The sequence below is a fragment of the Brassica napus genome, chromosome A9 (assembly GCF_020379485.1).
Source record: "Brassica napus cultivar Da-Ae chromosome A9, Da-Ae, whole genome shotgun sequence".
NCBI lineage: Eukaryota > Viridiplantae > Streptophyta > Magnoliopsida > Brassicales > Brassicaceae > Brassica > Brassica napus.
The window spans coordinates 25,268,146-25,288,261 of record NC_063442.1 but is presented as its reverse complement, the minus strand read 5'-3'; the positions used below and the strand labels follow the sequence as shown (position 1 = coordinate 25,288,261).

The following is a 20,116-nucleotide window of genomic DNA, read 5'->3' as shown; positions in this document are numbered from 1 at the left end:
TGGTAATGTTTTTGCAGAAGAGAATGTACAAGGCCTGCCTCCAATCCATGGCATAGAATATCAAATTGACTTTGTGCTAGGAGTTTCATTGCCAAACAGACCAGCTTACCATTCTAATCTTGTGGAAACATTGAAACTTCAGAGACAAGTCACTGAGCTTATGGAGAAGGGACACATCAGGGAGAGCCTTAGTCCTTGTGTTGTTCATGTACTGCTTGTTCCAAAGAATGATGGAACTTGGAGTATGTGTGTCGACTGAAGAGCCATCAACAACATTACGGTAAAGTACAAACATCCCATTCCTCGTCGTGATAATATGCTAGATGAACTTCATGGTTCCTGTTATTTTTCTAAAATTGATTTGAAAAGTGGTTATCATCAGATTAGACTGAAAGAGGGGGGTGAATGGAAAACTGCTTTTAAAACAAAACATGGCTTGTATGAATGGCTTGTGATGTCTTTTGGTCTAACGAACGCCCCTAGCACTTTTATGAGACTGATGAATCATGTTTTGAGGTCTTACATAGGGTTGTTTGTTGTGGTTTACTTTGATGACATCTTAATTTACAGTAAAACTTTGTCTGATCATGTTGAACATTTGAGAAAGGTTTTAGATGTCCTGAAAAAAGAAGTCTTGTTTGCTAACTTTAAAAAATGCTCTTTTGGAACAAATAACCTTGTCTTTTTAGGTTTTCTTAAGACTTCTCAGGGTATACAGGTGGATGAAAAGAAAGTGAAAGCCATAAGGGAATGGCTAACACCTAAAACCGTGGGAAAAGTAAGAAGCTTTCATGGTTTAGCTAGATTCTATAGGAGGTTTGTGAAGGACTTTAGCACCATTTCTGTACCTCTCACTGAAGTGATAAAAAAACTGTGGGATTCACTTGGGGTCCAGCTCAAGAAGAGGTTTTCAATCTGCTGAAAGGGAAGTTGACTAATACACCACTATTTATGCTTCCTGATTTTTGTAAAATCTTTTGAAATAGAGTGTAATGCTTCTGGTGTAGGTGTTGGAGCAGTTCTAATGCAAGAGAAGAAACTCATTGCTTATTTCAGTGAGAAACCTGGAGGTGCAACTCTGAACTATCCAACCTATGACAAAGAACTTTATGCCTTGATCCGAGCACTCCAGACTTGGGAACAAAATCTTTGGCCCAAGGAGTTTGTCATTCACACTGATCATGAGTCTTTGAAACACTTGAAGGGTCAATAAAAGCTTAACAAAAGACGTGCCAAATGGGTGGATTTTCTGGAAACATTTCCTTATGTCATTCAGTACAAACAAGATAAGGAGAAGGTGGTTGCTGATGCCCTTTCTCGGAGGTACACTTTTCTCTTTACTTTGGAGGCTCAACTCCTCGGTTTTGATCAGATTAAGTCCTACTATGCAACTGATTCTGATTTCAAAGAAGTTTATCTTAAGTGTGATGAGGTTGCTGTAAAAAAACATTTCAAAAATTATGGTTTTCTGCTTTATGAATCAAAACTGTGTGTTCCTAACTGTTCTTTGAGAGATCTCTTTGTCATGGAAGCACATGGATGAGGATTGATGGGTCACTTCGTCATTGACAAAACTTTGAAGAGTTTGAAGCATCACTTCTACTGGCCGAGAATGAGAAAAGATGTGGAGAAGCTGTGTAATCAATTTGTTACTTGCAAACAAGCCAAAGCAACAAACCAAACCAAAGGTATATAGATGCCTCTGCCTATTCCGTCTGAACCATGGATAGATATCTCAATAGATTTTGTGCTTGGATTGCCTAGAATTAAGAAGGAAAGATATTCCATCTTTGGTGTGGTTGATAGAGTTTCTAAGATTGCTCATTTCATTCTCTGTCACAAAACTGATGATGCTTCTTTGATTGCTGATTTGTTATTTAGAGATTTGGTTAGATTGCATGGAAGTCCTAGGTCCATTGTGTCTCATAGAGATACTAAGTTCTTGAGTCATTTCTGGAAAACATTGTGGGCTAAACTTGGAACCAAATTGTTGTTTGCTACAACTTGTCATCCTCAGAGTGATTGACAGATTGAAGTAGTTAACAGATCTTTGTCTATTCTCTTGCGTGTAATCATTAAAAAGAATCTTAAAACTTGGGAAGATTGTTTGCCTCATGTTGAATTTTCTTACAATCATTCAGTTCATAGGGCTACTAAGTTTTCTCAATTCCAGATTGTTTATGGATTTAGTCATTTGACTCATTTGGATATGTTGTCTCTATCCATGAAAGAACAAGCTAACCTTGATGGCAAGCAGAAGGCCGAATTTGTTGTGTACCCATGAAAGAACAAGCTAACCTTGATGGCAAGCAGAAGGCCGAATTTGTTGTGTCTTCGCATAAACATGTTAAGGAAAACATTGAAGCAACAACAAAGCACTATGAGAAGTATGCCAACAAAGGGAGGCGTGAGCTGATCTTTAACCCTGGATATCTGGTCTGGATACACCTCAGGAAAGATAGATTTCCAAATGAAAGAAAATCCAAATTGATGAAAAGAAGAGATGGTCCCTTCAAAGTACTTGAAAGAATCAACAACAATGCCTACAAGATTGATCTCCAAGGTAAGTATAATGTGAGTTCATGTTTCAATGTATCTGACTTGGCATCATTGAGGATGCATCCTTTCAAAGGAGGAGGAGATTATGCAATCCAGGATGAACCAACCCTAGAAGAAACCTGATGATGAGCTTGAATAAATGCAACTGTCAAGTGATTATGAAGAAGATGATATGGACCAGAACCAAACTAAAGATGTGTCTCTCTCGGCTCAAACTGAAGATAACTAAAAGAAGGATCCATTTGCAATCTCTGTTGGACCTATTACAAGATCCAAGTCCAAGAAGCTTATTTAGAAGATGTCGTGCATTATTCAGAACATAGATATTGAGGATCAGCTATTGGGCCGAGCAAACACTAGCTCAACCGTCTACAATCACTTTTCGGTCTCTTAGAAGTATCAAATGAATTCACTACTTTTCTATCTACGGTTTTAAAGTGTGCACTTTAGAAAGCCGCCTTGAGAACTTCGGAGCTATAGGAATTTCGGCAGATTCAAAGTGGACACTTTGGAAATCCACCACCTAAACCACACTTTTTTTTTCCTAAGTACTCATGCATGACTTTTTATGTTTCCTAGGTGCTCATGCACAAATTTGACTTGTCTTTCCTTTTAAACTTTGTTTTGTTTCAGATCTGAACTTTATTATTATTTTTTATCAAAAACTCTTTTCTTCTTTGGTGATTCATTTGTTCTCTCTTGATTGTGAGGTGTGTGAACCCAAAACAATCAACAAGCTCTCAATCTGACTAGTGTGTCAAATCCAGAGTGAGAGAGTGAAGAATCTAAGGTCTTTTCCGCAATCCTTAGTGTTTTAATCTATCAAATCCGTTCAACCCAACCATCCATAAACCCTATTCCGACCATCAAACAAATATCCATCAAAAACCCAATATTTCAATCTGTCACCGAGTAGATCCAACCAAAATCAGAGTAAAAATCCTTAGAAAAAAACCATTAGTGATGCCGTGCAAGTAAGACCAAAACACGAAAAAAACCATGAAATAGTAAATAAATATTTCAAGCCTCCAAAAATTAACTTGGTGAAAAAATAGTATATGTATATATATATATATTCATGTTTCAGTTTTAGTTTAAGTAAATAGTAAATTTATTTTATATACTTAATAATTTTTCTTTCTATTTTTATTTCGAATTAAGGCTACGTTGGAATATGAAAATTGTGTTACAGAATGTGGAAGTATTTAAGTTAAAAAATACTAATTACAAATATTTTATTTATGTAGACAACTATTTGAAATTCTTAAATTTTGCTTTGATCTAAAAGTTATGAATTCATTATGCTTTTATCGTGAATCGACCGTCTTATTTTTTTCTTTAACAATTCAAATAAACTTTCTATATTGATTGTTTAAAAAAAAAATTTGCAACCAAGTATTTGTACTGCTCAGACATACGTAACACTTATGGTATACAAAACTGCAAAATAATTACGCTGCAGAAGAATTAATTAAGCAGTGTAAAGTTTAAAAACTTACGGAGTGATAGAATACATGTTAAATTAGTAAAATTATTTTATATGCTATTCACGTTTAAAAAAAATAAAATACTAATATAAATAATTAAATTAATTATTACAAAAATGTGAAAATAACTAAAATTTATTAAACATACTTTAGTTCTTATTATAAATATTTAGCTTATCATTCAATACGTTTAAATAATAGACTGACATTTTATAATATTATAAAAATTATATTCTAAATTTATTGACAACATAGCTATTTATCATTTAAAAATTTATTGCTATTTATTTAAAAATTTAAAATGGTATTAAAAAATAATTTAATAATATGAAAGTGTTGATTTTGTACACAATATACTAAAATTCATTGTTTCCATTTAATGAAAATTTATTTGTATTTTTGTCAGCAAAAAGGCAAATTTATTTTTTGTAATTTTTTTCGTTCCGTAATTTTTGTTGATTGATAAAATATTTGCGGAACCGCGTTTAAAACGTCATTCCACCATTTTGCCATTCGGCTAAGTTATCAAATTATGATCAATATTTACAGTTCAAAGTTACATACTCACGTTGTCCAAGAAAAAAAAAGTTACATACTCACATTAAATCTAAATCTAATATTAAATCTAAATCTAATGAGGTCAGCCGACATACAATGACAATCCCATCAAAATAAGATTGCATATGGGATGCTTAAAAAGTTTTTTATGTATATAGGGAAATTGCACCCTATATACATAAAAAAAAAATAAATACACTAACTAACCAAAATTTTCCTCTCTCTCTTACTTTCTCTTCCTATCTCTTTCTACTCTTTCTCCCAAAATCTAATTTTCATTTTTTTTTTGGTTATTTGGTAAATAAGCCCTAATAAATATCTCTAAAATTAAAAAAAAATTTATTGTTAACATGTTTCTTGGGTTTAGGTTATTTGATTTATAAATATCTCTAAATTAGCTCTAATGCGGTTTGTACAACTTAGCTTTCTAACAAAATGTGTGTTTAGTTGTTGTAAATTTTATTGAAAGTTATATTTAGTACATATTCATTTCAGTTCGATTCAACTCAAACGTTTAACCATGAGTTAGTAGCCTACTTGTCCACTTGGCTTATGTGTGTATGGTGGTTATTAAGTATGGCATTTGCAGATTTTAATAAAAATAATTTCCTTTCGTGACATTCTTTATCATCGTTGTCAGTGTCGTCTTATTGTACAGTCTTGCCCGTTTTTGTCTCGTCTTTCGAAAGTGCGTCTACTACCTTACTGTTCATGTTATTCCTTGTTATTTGCACCAAACAAAGGTGATGTCAAGTTGCGTAAAAGTTCGCATTCATATATCAACTAATATTTAATTAAGAAAAATTAAGGAGAAGACAAACTGAACTATTGGTAACATCGAATCAGAAATATTGTGGAGTAAATGGAATAATGGATACTGTTTACTGAAACAAATAAAACTAAAACTGAAGTTAATTCGATTAAAATCAGTATATTTAATCATTTGTTTTCTTGTGGTTGTGTATTATTTATCTCAAAGCTAAAAGCCTAAAACACAGTCTGGTTTTTCTTTGGGAGAATTTGCTCAATATACAAAACAAAAATGGAAATTAAGCATATGACATTGATTTTGACCTATTTAATAAACTAACATTTATGCTAAAGTTTAGTCGGTTATACCCTTTTAGCTTGCAAGTACCCGGTGAAGAAGAAAATAGTGACATCGGTGAGAGGAAAGAAACATGAGTTGATCACTATTAATAATGAAAGCACATGAAGTCACTTACGTCACATGCATAGTTACCCCAAATTTAATTGATATGTAAAACAAATGGATAAAAATAGAATACTTTCTAAGAGTGGTATATTCTATTTACAATACAATGTAAGTCTATTTTCATAACAACCAGATAACGAAGAAACTAAATACAAAAATAAATAAATGCTGTAAAAGGAATGGAAAGAAATAGATTTTCAGTAAAAGTTGTATTCCATATCGGAGAAATAGTATAGGATACAAATCTTACCCGTAACTCTTAAATATGAAATCTTATTCTAATCCCAAAATACTAAATCCTAAATCCTAATCATGTCTTATCTCCACTTCCAACCCATGCATACTAAACTCTAAAACTTTATCATTAAACTCTGAACTTAAATATAAACTCTAAACCCAAATATAAATCTTCAATCCAAATAGAATATAACAAAATAAATATCATACTACATATTGGTGAAACTATGAAATTTGGATGTGGTTAACGAAATTTGTGTGAAGTTTAGACTTATGTTGATGTGGTTAAAGAAGTGATAAAATTGAGTTTTAAATACTTAATTTTTGATCAATACGCATACACTAGGATTCATATCAATAATACAACAACAAAACATAACTTATGCGAATGCACTGTAAAAGCATATTTTTATTGTATGTTCTGCAAATAGAATAGAATAAAACAAATAGCAAATATCATACATTCCATTTCACATGTATAATCTTTCTATTTTACGTACACATGGTCTATTCCATTTATATATACATTGCACCATTACATATAAATGAGAATATATTCACGAAATGGTTCGAATCCAGTTTCGAACAATCTACTGGACAGTCTAAATCATCCATTTGTAACCTGAGCAACACAAAGCAATTGTTAGGATCCATATAACAAAGTAAATGTGAAATAAAATGTATAGTATAACAAAAATGTAGAATGGAAAGCATAAAAGATGTAACGGTATGTATAGACAAACGACAATAATGTGAACAAAAATGAGAATGGAAACCAACAAACTATTCTATTTAATTTTGTTGGTTGGTATTCTATTCAGCTTACTGGATCATACACAAAGCAACAACAATACGAACAAGCAGACTGTTCACATTTATTCCATGTTACTCTCGTACCATATATGACTTGAAAATATCATAAAATGAAGGAAACAAAAAAATACTTCAGATTCAGATTTTTCAAAACTATTCTATTTGTATTCAGGTAACAAATACTTTGAAAATGGAATAGAATGTACAATGGAGTGGAGTCTAAACACAAAGCTTCAAACTTTCGGGTCACATCGTTTCCACATACTGACTCCAACAAAGAATTACTTCAGATTAAGAAACAATAACAGAACAACCGCACCTTACATGATTGAAATTCTCTACTGCAATACGGTTTTGGGAACTTGAATCTGCAAGCGTTAATCCACCTCGCCGCCTCTCTTGTTCCATCTTCCTTGGGACTGTATATTTTAAAATCTGAGAAGCTTCCCCTTTCCTTAATGCCGTAGCTTTCGAAAGTGGTTTTCTCCTCCATTGTACTTCACCGGGTATGTAGAGTGTATACGGTGGCGTTGAGGGATCTTGCAAATCTGAGATGAAAAATATTCACTTTCCCAAAAATTATCAAATAAAAATAGCTTTAGAATAGTGTGTGAATAATAAAGAGCCACATATTACCTTCTACATTCACATATTATTTATTTTTAAAATTAGTTTGGTAGCAGGTTTCATCGGTGACTTACAAGGGTATTAGTGTATTATTATATAAAATACATGATATATCTATGTAAACTAGGTTAATTGGTTAGATAATGAATTATAATTTTTTTGTATGCTATAGGATGCAATTTCTCTTTTTCTTTTCTTTAGCGAATGTGTTTGTAGAGCTCTGTACCACTTTTTTTTTTTTACAAACAAGCACTAACACAATTCTAAGTGATATTATATTTTGTTTTATTGCTAGCAACAATATTATTTAGGTCCTTAAAATGTATAACCTATATCTGGTCAATATATATATATATATATATATATATATATTACTTATTTGACCTTTATTTCTGAGATAACTCTTAAGTTCTTAATCTCTTAGTTAGGCAACGCCAAAACCACTTCATAGTGTTCTGATATAATTATTTTTCCTATTTCGGTATTGTATATGTCCGATCTTAGGATCGTTTTATGTATCGTTTCAGCACTAACGTTTAGGTTTCCGTATCTCTTATTAAATAATCAAAAGCTTCTAAGATTGATTTGCTTTTAGGTTTCGAAACATGTAAATATTTAATTAAAATACTGTGGCTTAGAAGTTAGAAGAACTATATTCTAAACTTACGGCATGTTCTAAGTTGCAGTTCATTTATTTCTTTACATTTTCACACATATATATATATATATAATTTCTATATTAACTTCTAAACACGTGAAAAATGAGTATTTCATCATTTTTATACAACTAGAGTGGCCAACTAGAAAACATAATGAGAACGTTGAAGTCGTGGTTCTACAACTTTTAGAATATTCAAACTCTAACAAACATACTAATACTATCCCCTGATCGGAACTACGCTAGGCGTTAGTCGGGTAGCGATCCTACACCTAGCGAGTTATAAAAAAATCGAAAATTAAACAGGATATACGCAGAACCTAGGTTTTATATATTTTAATTATATAATACGTATATATCTTAAATATATGAGGTATTACCAACGAGATCAGGTGGTCTAGTGGTTTTTATTATACTTATTGTATTAAAGCTCGCGGTTTGAGGCAAAGTAGGTTCATTTACACTCGTTTAAAAAAAAAAAAAATTTAATGAGTATGAATGACAATTTTATCCTTATTTTCAACTTTTTCTGCTATTTATAGAGCTTAATTGTCCTATTTCATTTTTTGCACGATTTCAAAGCTTTTGCAAGCTATTCTTGTGGATTTTCTATAAATATGATAGATCTATACCTAATCTATGATTTAGCACCCAAAATTTCGATCTTTGCGTGAGTTTTAGTTTCACCGCCTAAACCAACTGATTTCACCTCTACACCACGGTGACCTTCCGATGATCCTTTAATCGGGCGAGTTCTCGGCTAGACGGACGTGTTTTCGAACATGGATACTATCACATCATCTTTTGGGGTAAAATGTTTAACCAAATCATCTAAATTACTTTTTTTGGTAAAGATTTTTTTTGGACATCAAAATTCATTTTATTACTCAAACAAGAAGTAGTCTGGAAAGTTACACCAAAAAATAACAACCAGTAAAGAAAAAATCCATATGAAAATCTTTAGTAGTCCTAAATAAAAAGTCAACAATAACAATTCGTCTTCTCGGGATATAGGAAAGCTTAAAATCATTGAATCATCCTAACAGTGCCTCTACTTCCTTTAGCTCGGTCGAGAAGGTTGACCATACTTTTAGTCCCCGAATCATAGCTATTAAGTTTTTATTGTCCGTTCAAAAGTTTTGAAATGTAAAATGAGAAAACATTTTTTCAGTGCCCAACCAAACGGGTTCGAGCTCAATGTGCAATGAGGACTCTCTTCTGTTTTGAGTTTTTGTATCCATTAGTTGTGTTTTTTTCTGATGTCTTTCCAAATCCATCAACATCCGCTAAATTGTGACATAGAAGTCCAGTAACCATCCACCAGACAAATGTTTTGTAAGCATATGGCTTGTTAGCAAGTCAATAATATCTGGTTGATTGTTCACAATAGATAAATCTGAATTTTCTGAATACCGATCATGGCATTCCCCTTAAATATTTTTTTTTTAGTTTTATTAAAAGTAATTTTTTAAACAATACGAAAATGAATATTTTTGTTTACATTTTCTATTTTTATAAAAAAAAAATCTTGTTTATTTTTTCTAAAGAAAATCAATGTTGTTATATACATCGTATCCATATTATCAAAATTAGATAACGTGTCATCCTTTTCACAACAAAATTAGATAATGTAGTAGTTGATATGGCAACTGAAGTTTGCTTTAGGCCAAAACTAAACATGATGTATGCTATTTGAAATTTTTCGTAGTTTATATATGAATTTACACGGTACTATACTTAATACAAATTGAGCATATAGCGATACTTTAAGTATAACTTGGCCATTTTCCCGATAAAATAATAGAATGTCTAGGAGGTTTCTATGTGAACCAAACAATTTCATGCCATTTCAAAATATATTCACGCTTTGTTCGAATTTGGTTCCATGTCAAAGAGGCAGAGAAGAAAGCATCCTCCGATAATTTCCACATCAACTGCCTGAATTCTCTTTTTTTTTTTTTTTATCAGCAAACAAAGCAGACTCATGTAGACTCTGCGAATCACCCCGGTAGCTCTGCATCCATATGGACGACAAACGACGGTTGCTTTCTTGAACTGCGTGTGAGACTGTCCGTCTTTGAGTTTTGTGTCCGTGGTATATGAATGATCTCTGAGCTGTTAAAACTCCTCTTTAAAACTTTTATGTCTTTCAAATAGCTTGCAAAGACTGGCCACTCTTCTGGTTCTGACACCATTTTCACCAATTGAGCACTATCCGTTGCAAAAGTAACACATACTTGTCTAAGATTTCTCATACATTCCATTGCCCATATAAGGGCCTCTATCTCTGAGTGTAGTAGCGACTGACTCGCTCTCGTGTTCCTTGCTCCCATTAGTCCATCGTAACCTTCCAAGGTACTATACCATCCTTGCCCTGAAAAGCTATCCTCATTTTTCCAAGATCCGTCTGTAAAACACCATCTACCTGGTATACTCGTTATTATCGAAGATACATGAATTTGGGTGCGTTCCATGTTTTGAGCCTGAATTCTCATTAAGAGGGACTAAAAAGTTCTTCTGTCTCAAATTAATTCTTCATTCCGATGTAGTGGCTGTCTTTTATTTATATATTGGCTTATATATATGAGAGTTTTATTGTATATTGATAATTTTTCAAAAGATTTTGTGATAGTTTGTGGTGAAATATTATATGGTATGTTTTTTTGATGTTTTTACTAGTGATCAAAATTTTCACAGATTTCTTGAAGAATAGTCAAAAGCTTAAGATTTTATCATCATTTATTTTCTCCCCAATGTCTTTCTAATAACAACTTGATCAAGATCCGCTCCTTGCGTATAATGAGTATTTTGTATACACAATATTTTACGTACTTAGTAATTAGTAATTATTTTATATATAATTAAATTGGTGTAAACGCATAAATCAAAATAATTACGCATTTTTATTTACAATTTTATGGTAAATAAATCTAAATAATCACTTTTATCTATTTTATATGGTATATAATTAAATATTAATAATAATAACATAAATATATAGTATATTTTTAATATGACTATCTATTAAATAATGTTTCCTATTCACATGGTTAATGATCATTTATATATTTTTATAACAATAACTTTAAACCACTGATACAAATATATATATTTCAGTGTGGGATTTTTAATAGTTTTAGTAATTTATAACTATTTTTAAAAATTCTATGCAAATTTCAAAATTAAAATATTAAGTTCTGAATGTTTTTTCACTGTAGATTTCAAAATTAAAATATTTTTGTGTTTTTTTATGGTATATAATTTAGTTTTAATGATATTAATATATATATATATATATAATATGAATATCTATTAAATGAAAATTTCAACTCTTATGGTTTTATGATCATTTGTATTTTGTTACGAAAAAAATATAAACTACTGATCACAAAATTTCCAATGTGGGACTTTTAAATTTTTTCGTAATATATATTCTTTTAAAAATTTCAAAATATAACATATAGAAAAAAGTTCAATATAACATATACGAAAAAAAAACTAAATTTCTATTATATAGTTAATATGATTGTTTTATTTCTTTTAATAATAGAAAATTGAAAACTAAATGATGGAGAATATACAAATTGTTATCAAATATTTATTATTTAAAATTATAGTTGTCATATATATTTTAATCATATTAGTTAATTCCGTAGATTTTTATTTAAAGTATGAAGGAGAATATCTTTTTGTATTAATAATTAATTTATGGTTTGTTTATCAAAAAAATGTAGTATATATTTAGATGCACCAACTTAATTCTGTAGTTAAGACTTTAATCACTTAAGACTTTAATCACTATAGTGATGACACATGACACATCTCAAAGGTTGTAATACTTCTCAAATAATATTAAAGGAATTATCATTCATTCGGATTATTACAATTATTTATTTTGACTTTTGAATTTTATTTAAAATCATGTGTTTGTGTGAAGAATTTAAGACAGTTTCAGGTGACGTTTGCAACGGATTGTTCTCAATTGGTGAAGATGGTTTCGGAACCAGAAGAATGGCCAGCATTTGAAAGCTATCTGGAAGACATTAAGCTCTTAAAAAGAAGTTTCTTCAATTCAAACATCGTTCATGTACCACGGATGGAGAACCTACGGGCGGATAGCTTAGAACGCAGTGCTAGGAAACAACCATCTTTTGTCGTTCATATGGATGTGGAGTTACCGATTTGGTTTACAGGGTCAAGTTGAGTCTGTAGATGTTTTTTGCTGTCAAAAAAAAAATCATGTGTTTGTGTGTTCGTGCATGTGTTTTTGTTTCTGGATCACATTTGCATCTGAGTTTTGGAAAACCAATGCAAATGTCTTCCAGCATCGGACAAATCATATGTTCATGCAGAGCCGGCCTTAGGCCCAAGCGAATGAAGCCCATGCTTCCGGCCGCCATTTATTAAGTATTAAACCAGCCAAAATTTCCCAAAAACTATCAATGGTTTAGTGGTTAGTGATGCACCAGAATTAGCTGAGATGTCCGAGTTTAAATCTTATAAGGTGCAAAAAAAAAAAATTCATTTTTCAGTCTTTTTCTATTTTGGACTTGTAGCCTTATAAAACCTAGGACCGGCTATGTGCTCATGCAATGTCTTCCATTGGAAAAGAGTTCATGGCAGGGGTAGGCGTTTTGTGTCAGATTCCTTCAATCTTAATATTTGTAGCTCCACTTCAAAACATGTAACTAAAACCATAGATGTTTCTAGTAATGTTTAGATTGTTTATAATTTAATATATATTTATTATAAACTTCCAGCTATGACCGAATTCAACCTAACACATGGAGTGGAATATTCCAATTCTAGGGAAAGAAAACCTGAGTTGTGGCTTTTAGAATGGTTTCCTCCACCATGAACTCTTTATGATTTTTGACAATTGATTACCTTTGATCTATGATACGATTATGATCCTATCTCTTGTTACTCGATTTGTTTCAATGATTATGGATTGATTAAGAGCATAAACGTAAAGAACAATGAGATTGGTTACCTTAACTTTGTTTCCTACTAATCTGGGAGAGATTGAAACTCTTAAGCATGTACTATCTCATTTAATCGATACAGTCTTGGTAAAATCTCATACACTCGAGATTACCTCCGAAATACACCACCGGTAATTGGATTATCTATAGAAGAAGCTACGGGATCTCCTCCGCGTCTTCGTCGCTTTTCTCTACGAGATAAGACTCTCTCTCTCTCTCTACCTCTCTCTCTCTCTCTCTCTCTCTCTCTCTCTCTCTCTCTCTCTCTCTCTCTCTCTCTCTCTCTCTCTCTCTCTCTCTCTCTCTCTCTCTCTCTCTCTCTCTCTCTCTCTCTCTCTCTCTCTCTCTCTCTCTCTCTCTCTCTCTCTCTCTCTCTACTGTAACTTGCTCTTACTCTTTTCTGTTTTCAGGTTATGAGCTTGCAATCAAGACACATGAATCAAACTTGCTTCTTTTAAACTCTAGCTTCTGTATAAATTCATCAAATTTCAAATTCCAGTGCCTTGGAGACTTATTCAATCCGTACTGGGACTTCTTCAACATACACACCTTATTCTCATCTCTTTTTCTGATAAATCCATGAGGCTGTTCCATAAGAATTATTTCCTCTAGCTCCCACCCATCGGCCAACCCATCGGCCAACCCACCGGCCAACAATCTAAAAAGAACATGACCGACAGACCGATCAACACCAAGGGTTGGAGATGAAATGAACAGATTGGCCAGCCAACAATCAAACAAGAACATGACTGATCGTTCAGCATATTACATGGTAAGAGAAGTATTACATGACAGGTTAGGAATTATCTGGTTGGAGTCACAGAACTTACTCCATAACCTAGACCAGTTCATCCACTAACACGTCCCCTAAATCAAAGCCTAAGGGTTTGCAACCCGTGCCAAGAATTAGCATTCCCGTCAGATCAAGACCTAAGGTTTTTTAACCCGTACCAAAACCTAATATTGTGTTAGACCGGACTATTCAATTATCAGGCTACTCATGATGCGCATGAAAAAAAATTACTTTATTAATTCAAGAAATATCCATAAATTAAAATAATACAAGACTAGGCATGGCCTAATGCCAAATTTAGTCAACTAAATACAAATCACAATACCGTTTACAAAAGACACTAAAATATACTACGGTGGTCCTGACGTCCAGCTCCAAGCAATCTAATCGACCATAACTAAAGCTACCTACAAAGGACAACAGAGTTGGGTAAGTAAACTAATGTCACTCAATGAGCTGGCTGCCTCTACCCGCAACCTAGTGACTAACCCAGATAACCCAAAATAACAATCAATCTAACCCTAGCATGCAATCAAAGCTAAAGCTAAACAATCAATCAAAAATCAATAACTTAATTATTATCTAATCAAACTGTTACTAAGTTAGGTCCGGCTTCCTTCCATGATCTAACTTCAAATAACGGGAACCTGCATGAAAACAAGTCAACAACCAATATCCAATCACAATTCACAATAACAAGATACTAATAAACTACGACTCAATTCAAACTCGTAAGATCGTATATCGCTGCTACACTCACTCTAGGGTTCCACACCGTTTACTCAACACAACACTATAACTCAACACAACACAACACTGGTGACTTCGTGTTCCTCCTCTCCTTCATTAATATCCTATCTTCTTATCACAAAGACAAGAAGAAGAAATTTTCAACCGACTGCGGCCCACCGTACCTTCGGGTCACTGCCAGGTGTCAGCAGCCCCAGTACAATTGGGCCACTTTCTACTGTTACACCGTCGTGCTCAGCCATAAGTCATGACCTCGTTCCTCTGAGTCTTCCCGATCCAGCGAATAAGGGGTTTCCTTGAACCCGTTGGGTACGAGGTTGAGAAAAACACTAATCACCCCTAACAATGCCTAGCATTGGCGGGTTTCACATGTTATATGTCATCACTCTCTCACTCCATAACATTTTCCTAGTTCATCAGAGTTTGGCTGTTGATATGTTGAGCTTGGTTCCATTTTCAGATTGCAGTCCAGCACACAGCTATATTATGTTATACAGAGTTTCCGTTTTCTTGTCCGGCACGAAGTTATCTTATCTATGTGTAATGATATCACTCAAATTACCCTAAGGAGTGACTTTACTATCTCAAATAAGAGGTTCAGTTGTAGTACTTAGGGATCGAATCCACAAGGAGTGAGAACACACAATAGATCTAAAGCAGTCAATGACTAAGCTAGCCAGTAAATTATAAAGCAGTAAATAACTCAGAACTAGCAGATTGATTGGTTGTTTTCTTTGTAAACAATAAAAGAAAACAGCTAGATCTAGGGTTCAGATAATCAGGATTATAGAGATATAGGATGCCTAAGGTATGCAGATGACAATCCTAGAACTCGATGTCTAATGCATAAGATGTCCATATTTCACTGTGAATCAAATATGTTGGCTAAGTCCAATATCTCAGTCGTCGCGTGTTGATACGGATTGAGCGTCGATCGATGCTGCTGAGTTAGCGTCGATCGATGCTACCTTAGAAAAGCTTTAACGAGCTGATCGATTTGTTCACTGTCGCTTGTTTCTACCAATCCTAGCTCAAGAGAATCTATTATGATGCATAACCTACCGTTTAGTTGTCCACAATCCTAACATCAAGGTCCTAGTTAGCTACTCTAGAACACATGCATTAATAGCAATTTTTTGAAGGTTTTTTAATTATCATCTTAGCAATTCTATAGTTTTGGCTAATCCTTCATAACCCTAATAAAACCCTAAATCTAACAAGTGAATTACTCAGACATAGCAAAGTAGAACATAGCAAATATCTGAATAAACTGCATAAATATAATAAAGTAGAAAAAATAGAGTTTCAATACAAAGCTTTGAAGGAGTCTTGGATCTTTTCTCCAAACTACTAAAAATCTTAAAAACCTTATGTTGTGAATGAATGAAAACAAAAAAAGCGTGTGTTGCCCAACACAATTGCAGAACACATAAATTTTAGGTTAAAATCGGCCAGGGTAATTTTGTAAATATGTGGAACATGGGATTCAACTAGATCATGAACAAGCGCGCGGCCCGCTTTCGCGCTTCGTTGTCGATCGACGACAAGTGATATTTGTCGATCAACAGTTGACTCTTAATGTTGTCTCTGGCTGGTCCCAAGAATAGCTACGAGTTCCTTCTGTCTTTATCTTCAAAATGCTTCATAATCACTACATTTTTCCAAAATATATCTAAACTTGTAAATACTCTAAAAAAACTTCAAAACATAATATATAGATTCTAAAATACTTATATATTGTGGCTAAAAACTGGTAAAATCCATGATATATCATGTAACTATGTTAAAAAAAATTATATTATCAATGATTGGTTAATAGCTGGTAGTTTTCCAAAGCAAATTGTATAAGAAATTATTTGATTTAAGGCAAGGATGCCATGTATTAATATCAAGCTTGTCCTCAGATTAGAGAGAGAAAAAAGGTTAGAGAGACAAAGAAAGATATAGAGTTTTTGAAACAAAAGAAATTATTATAAGATAGTAACATTAACAAACAGAAAATGTCAAAATTATTAACAAGAAAATTATGATAATAAGAAAAAATAGATAAAAACAGTGATTAAAAATATCAAAGATAAGAATAACATAACAATAATATGAATATAAAAATAGAGAAGTAAGAATAGATATAGATAAAAAAAAAAAAAAAAACTATGTCAATGCCAAGATTTTCACGTATAGACAAAGTCAAGGTTGACAAAGAAATTAATTTTTTAGATTTATCAAACTCTAAGTAATATTACTGAGATACATACCACGGGTCTGCATACTTTCATCTAGATGCTTACTTTTTAGTCCCTGCTCTGATGGTGAAGCTAGCTACAACACACACTAGCATTACCTATGTTGCAGTTCCAATGAACCAAACGGCTCCACAACCTGAAACCACAACAACTGCACAAGTCACCGTTGGCGATAGCTCAGCAACGGAACGACATGTTGCAGCAGCAGAGAGGGCACTCAAGAAACCACGCAACGCTTAGCTGCTTAAGTTACCCATATGAAGAGTTCTCTGCATTTTCTGAAGTTTTATTTACATTGTCTTCTTCAGCCATCATTAGGTTTGACATTCATGTTTGCAACTTGTATAATCAATAAAATAATATTTCAATGTTAAGGACCACTGTGTTGATAGTTAACACGTTATGTTAGTTAACAACGAAATTTTAAATATGTTAACTATCTCCAATGGGGCTTCTCCCCCATTAGATTCTTAATATATATATTATTTATATATATATATATTATATATACGTAAATAATTATGGAGTCCATAATTATTGTGGAATCCCATGAATAAGAGTTTTTAAGTATTTTTAAAATAAGCTTTTAAGAATTCTTATTTATGGGGTTCCACAAAAATTGTGGATCCAGCAATTACTTTTACATATATATATATATATATATATATATTAAGAACCCCAACGGAAAGATTTCCATTAGAGTGCTCTTACATATTTGGTTTGAAACTACACAAAACAAAACAAAAATACGTTTAAAACTATACTCTCCGTCGGCACCGGCTGTGATAAATATACCAGTTTATAACACAGAAGAAATCACTATCCAATATCATTATCACAAGAAGGATGAGGAAGAACCATCTACCAAAAACCTGTCGCATGATTATTTGATTGTTATTTCATATTCTTGTCTAATTTTAACCATGATTGTCTTGCCACTATTTTAGAATAACGCTTGCTTGGTAAATGATGTTATGAGTATCTGATTAGTTGCATGATGATTTAGATTGTAACCAACCGTGAAAGAATCTACCGCTCTTTACTAAAGATTTGATGTAATACTGCATTTGTTAAGATGCTCTCTCTACTTTGTTGTTCTATAGAAGAAGCATCAAACTCTGAATATTTTCTACTTCATGCTAATATGCTATATAAATGATCACACATGATGGTTTTCAGAGTGTTACAACTGAGTTTCCGTATTCTTGAATATGATAAAAGCGGCTTTAACTATTAGTATTTTTTTTTCTTTTGTAAACTAAATTTAACTATTAGTATTGCTCGAAGAAACACATTGGACCGAGGCTTAAGATCCCATCTGTCATATGATGCGACTGAAGCTTGTGTGTGTTTTTGTTGCATTAGTTGATATCGATATGAAAAGTCTCAAGGTGTATCAGTATCCAACACATACTTGAAACATATTTCATTATATATTTGTAGTTTTTCATACTTTAACATGCAGAAATAGGAGGAAGCCCTGTTGGAGATACTGCCTTGCTGGGTTCCAATTCACGAATCTCTGGTGGTCTTGATTTTCTTCAAGTATTAAGCATATTTCTCTTCTGTTTTCTTTTTGCTAATGATTTGGTTCTGTAATAATCTGTATTAAAATCAGGGGCCAAATCTATTGTCACCAGCCAAAAGCCCACGATATGAAGTGTTATTTTGTCAACTCTATTACAAAAAACACTTGAACGATTATCGTTTGAAGAGAAAAAAATAGTAAATTACAAAAACTCCAAAAGAGATATTAGGTGTTCAGTTTGAATTTAAATTTAGTTTTGGTTCGTTTTTAAGGATTTAAGTATTTTGGTTTATAAAAATTAACCATCATATTAAAACCATATTTACATTAGTTTGGTTTAATTTATATATTGTCAGTCTTCGATCTATTTGATTTTATACCACCAAATCATAAATATTATTTAAATTTATAATATTTTATATGATTAGAAAATGGATAATATTAAACACACAAATTTATTTTCAGTAACCTAATTTTAAATAGAAATTTATTTCTGTTTTATATAAATATAAAAAATTAGTAAAAAGATTAATAATTGTAATAATTATCATATAATAAACATGATAAAAGTTAGTGATATCAAAATATTTTAAATTAACAAAATTTAACAAAAAATAGATATGTCATCGAAACATAGTTTATTTAGTTTGGTGAAAATGAAAAAAAAAACTTAACCTTCGAAAAACATTTAGTTTATTTAGTTTGGTAAAAATAAAAAAACTTTCGAAAAACATTTTCACTAAAATCAACGGCTAATTCGGTATTTTTTAAAATAATTTATATATATTATTTATATTATATAATTGATCAGATATCTAAATTACTATCCTTAAAGTAATCATTTATTGGTTTATTCGGATTGATTGGTTTATAACCGAATTCTATCTGTGTACTGCGATTTAGAAAAAAAACATTTGATTTATATGATATTGACAGATCCAAACCATTTTCTTTATTTTTTCTTTATTTTGGTTCGGTTCGTTTTAGTTGGTTCACGTTTATTGTATTAAACATCACGAATTATTAGTAATACTAATTAAATTTCTTCAGAGTTTGGCTATTCGAGTGAAACAAGAGAAACACATATATCAATAACTAAATGAAATTGACAAACGTTTGTGTCCCCAAACTTAACTGCGATCGTTTGCCTTCTCTCTTTTGTTCTGCATCTTTTCTTTGCAATTCATAAATAGTGATTTCCTTTAATTTTTTTTCTCTCCCACAAAAATTTGTGTTAACAACCATTATCGCAGTGATTCACAAACAAAAAAATGATCATCCAATAAACACTTTTTACTTACCACTATCAACTAGATCAAAAAAATAATTTCAAACTTATTAAAAATAAAAGACATAAACCTAGCGCGTAGCGCCGACAAATCACTGGTTCTAAACTATAAACTTTACAGTTTACATTTTTCAGATAAGCATTACAAATATCAATTTATAAATTAAGTTTTAATAAGTACATGCATGATTAACAGCATCCATATATAATAAACTATTGATGATATATCTTTAAATATATTATAATTTATATAAGTGACAATTAGATATACAAAAAATATAGGTGACAACTATGTACTATATAAAAATGTATATATAATTTTATACTAATCGAATTCATGTCCACCCCGTGCACCTAATTTTGATTATTTAATC

At 32.0% G+C, this 20,116-nt stretch overlaps 1 long non-coding RNA gene across 1 annotated transcript; it reads right to left on the bottom strand.

Annotated features, from left to right (window-relative positions):
- Window positions 1–6,446: 6,446 nt before the first annotated feature.
- LOC125577587 lies at window positions 6,447–7,706 on the bottom strand. Its single transcript, XR_007316000.1, has 2 exons — window positions 7,195–7,706; window positions 6,447–6,679 (listed from the first exon to the last, which is right to left on the bottom strand). It is a non-coding gene; the product is annotated as an uncharacterized LOC125577587 (long non-coding RNA).
- Between the last annotated feature and the right edge of the window lie 12,410 nt (window positions 7,707–20,116).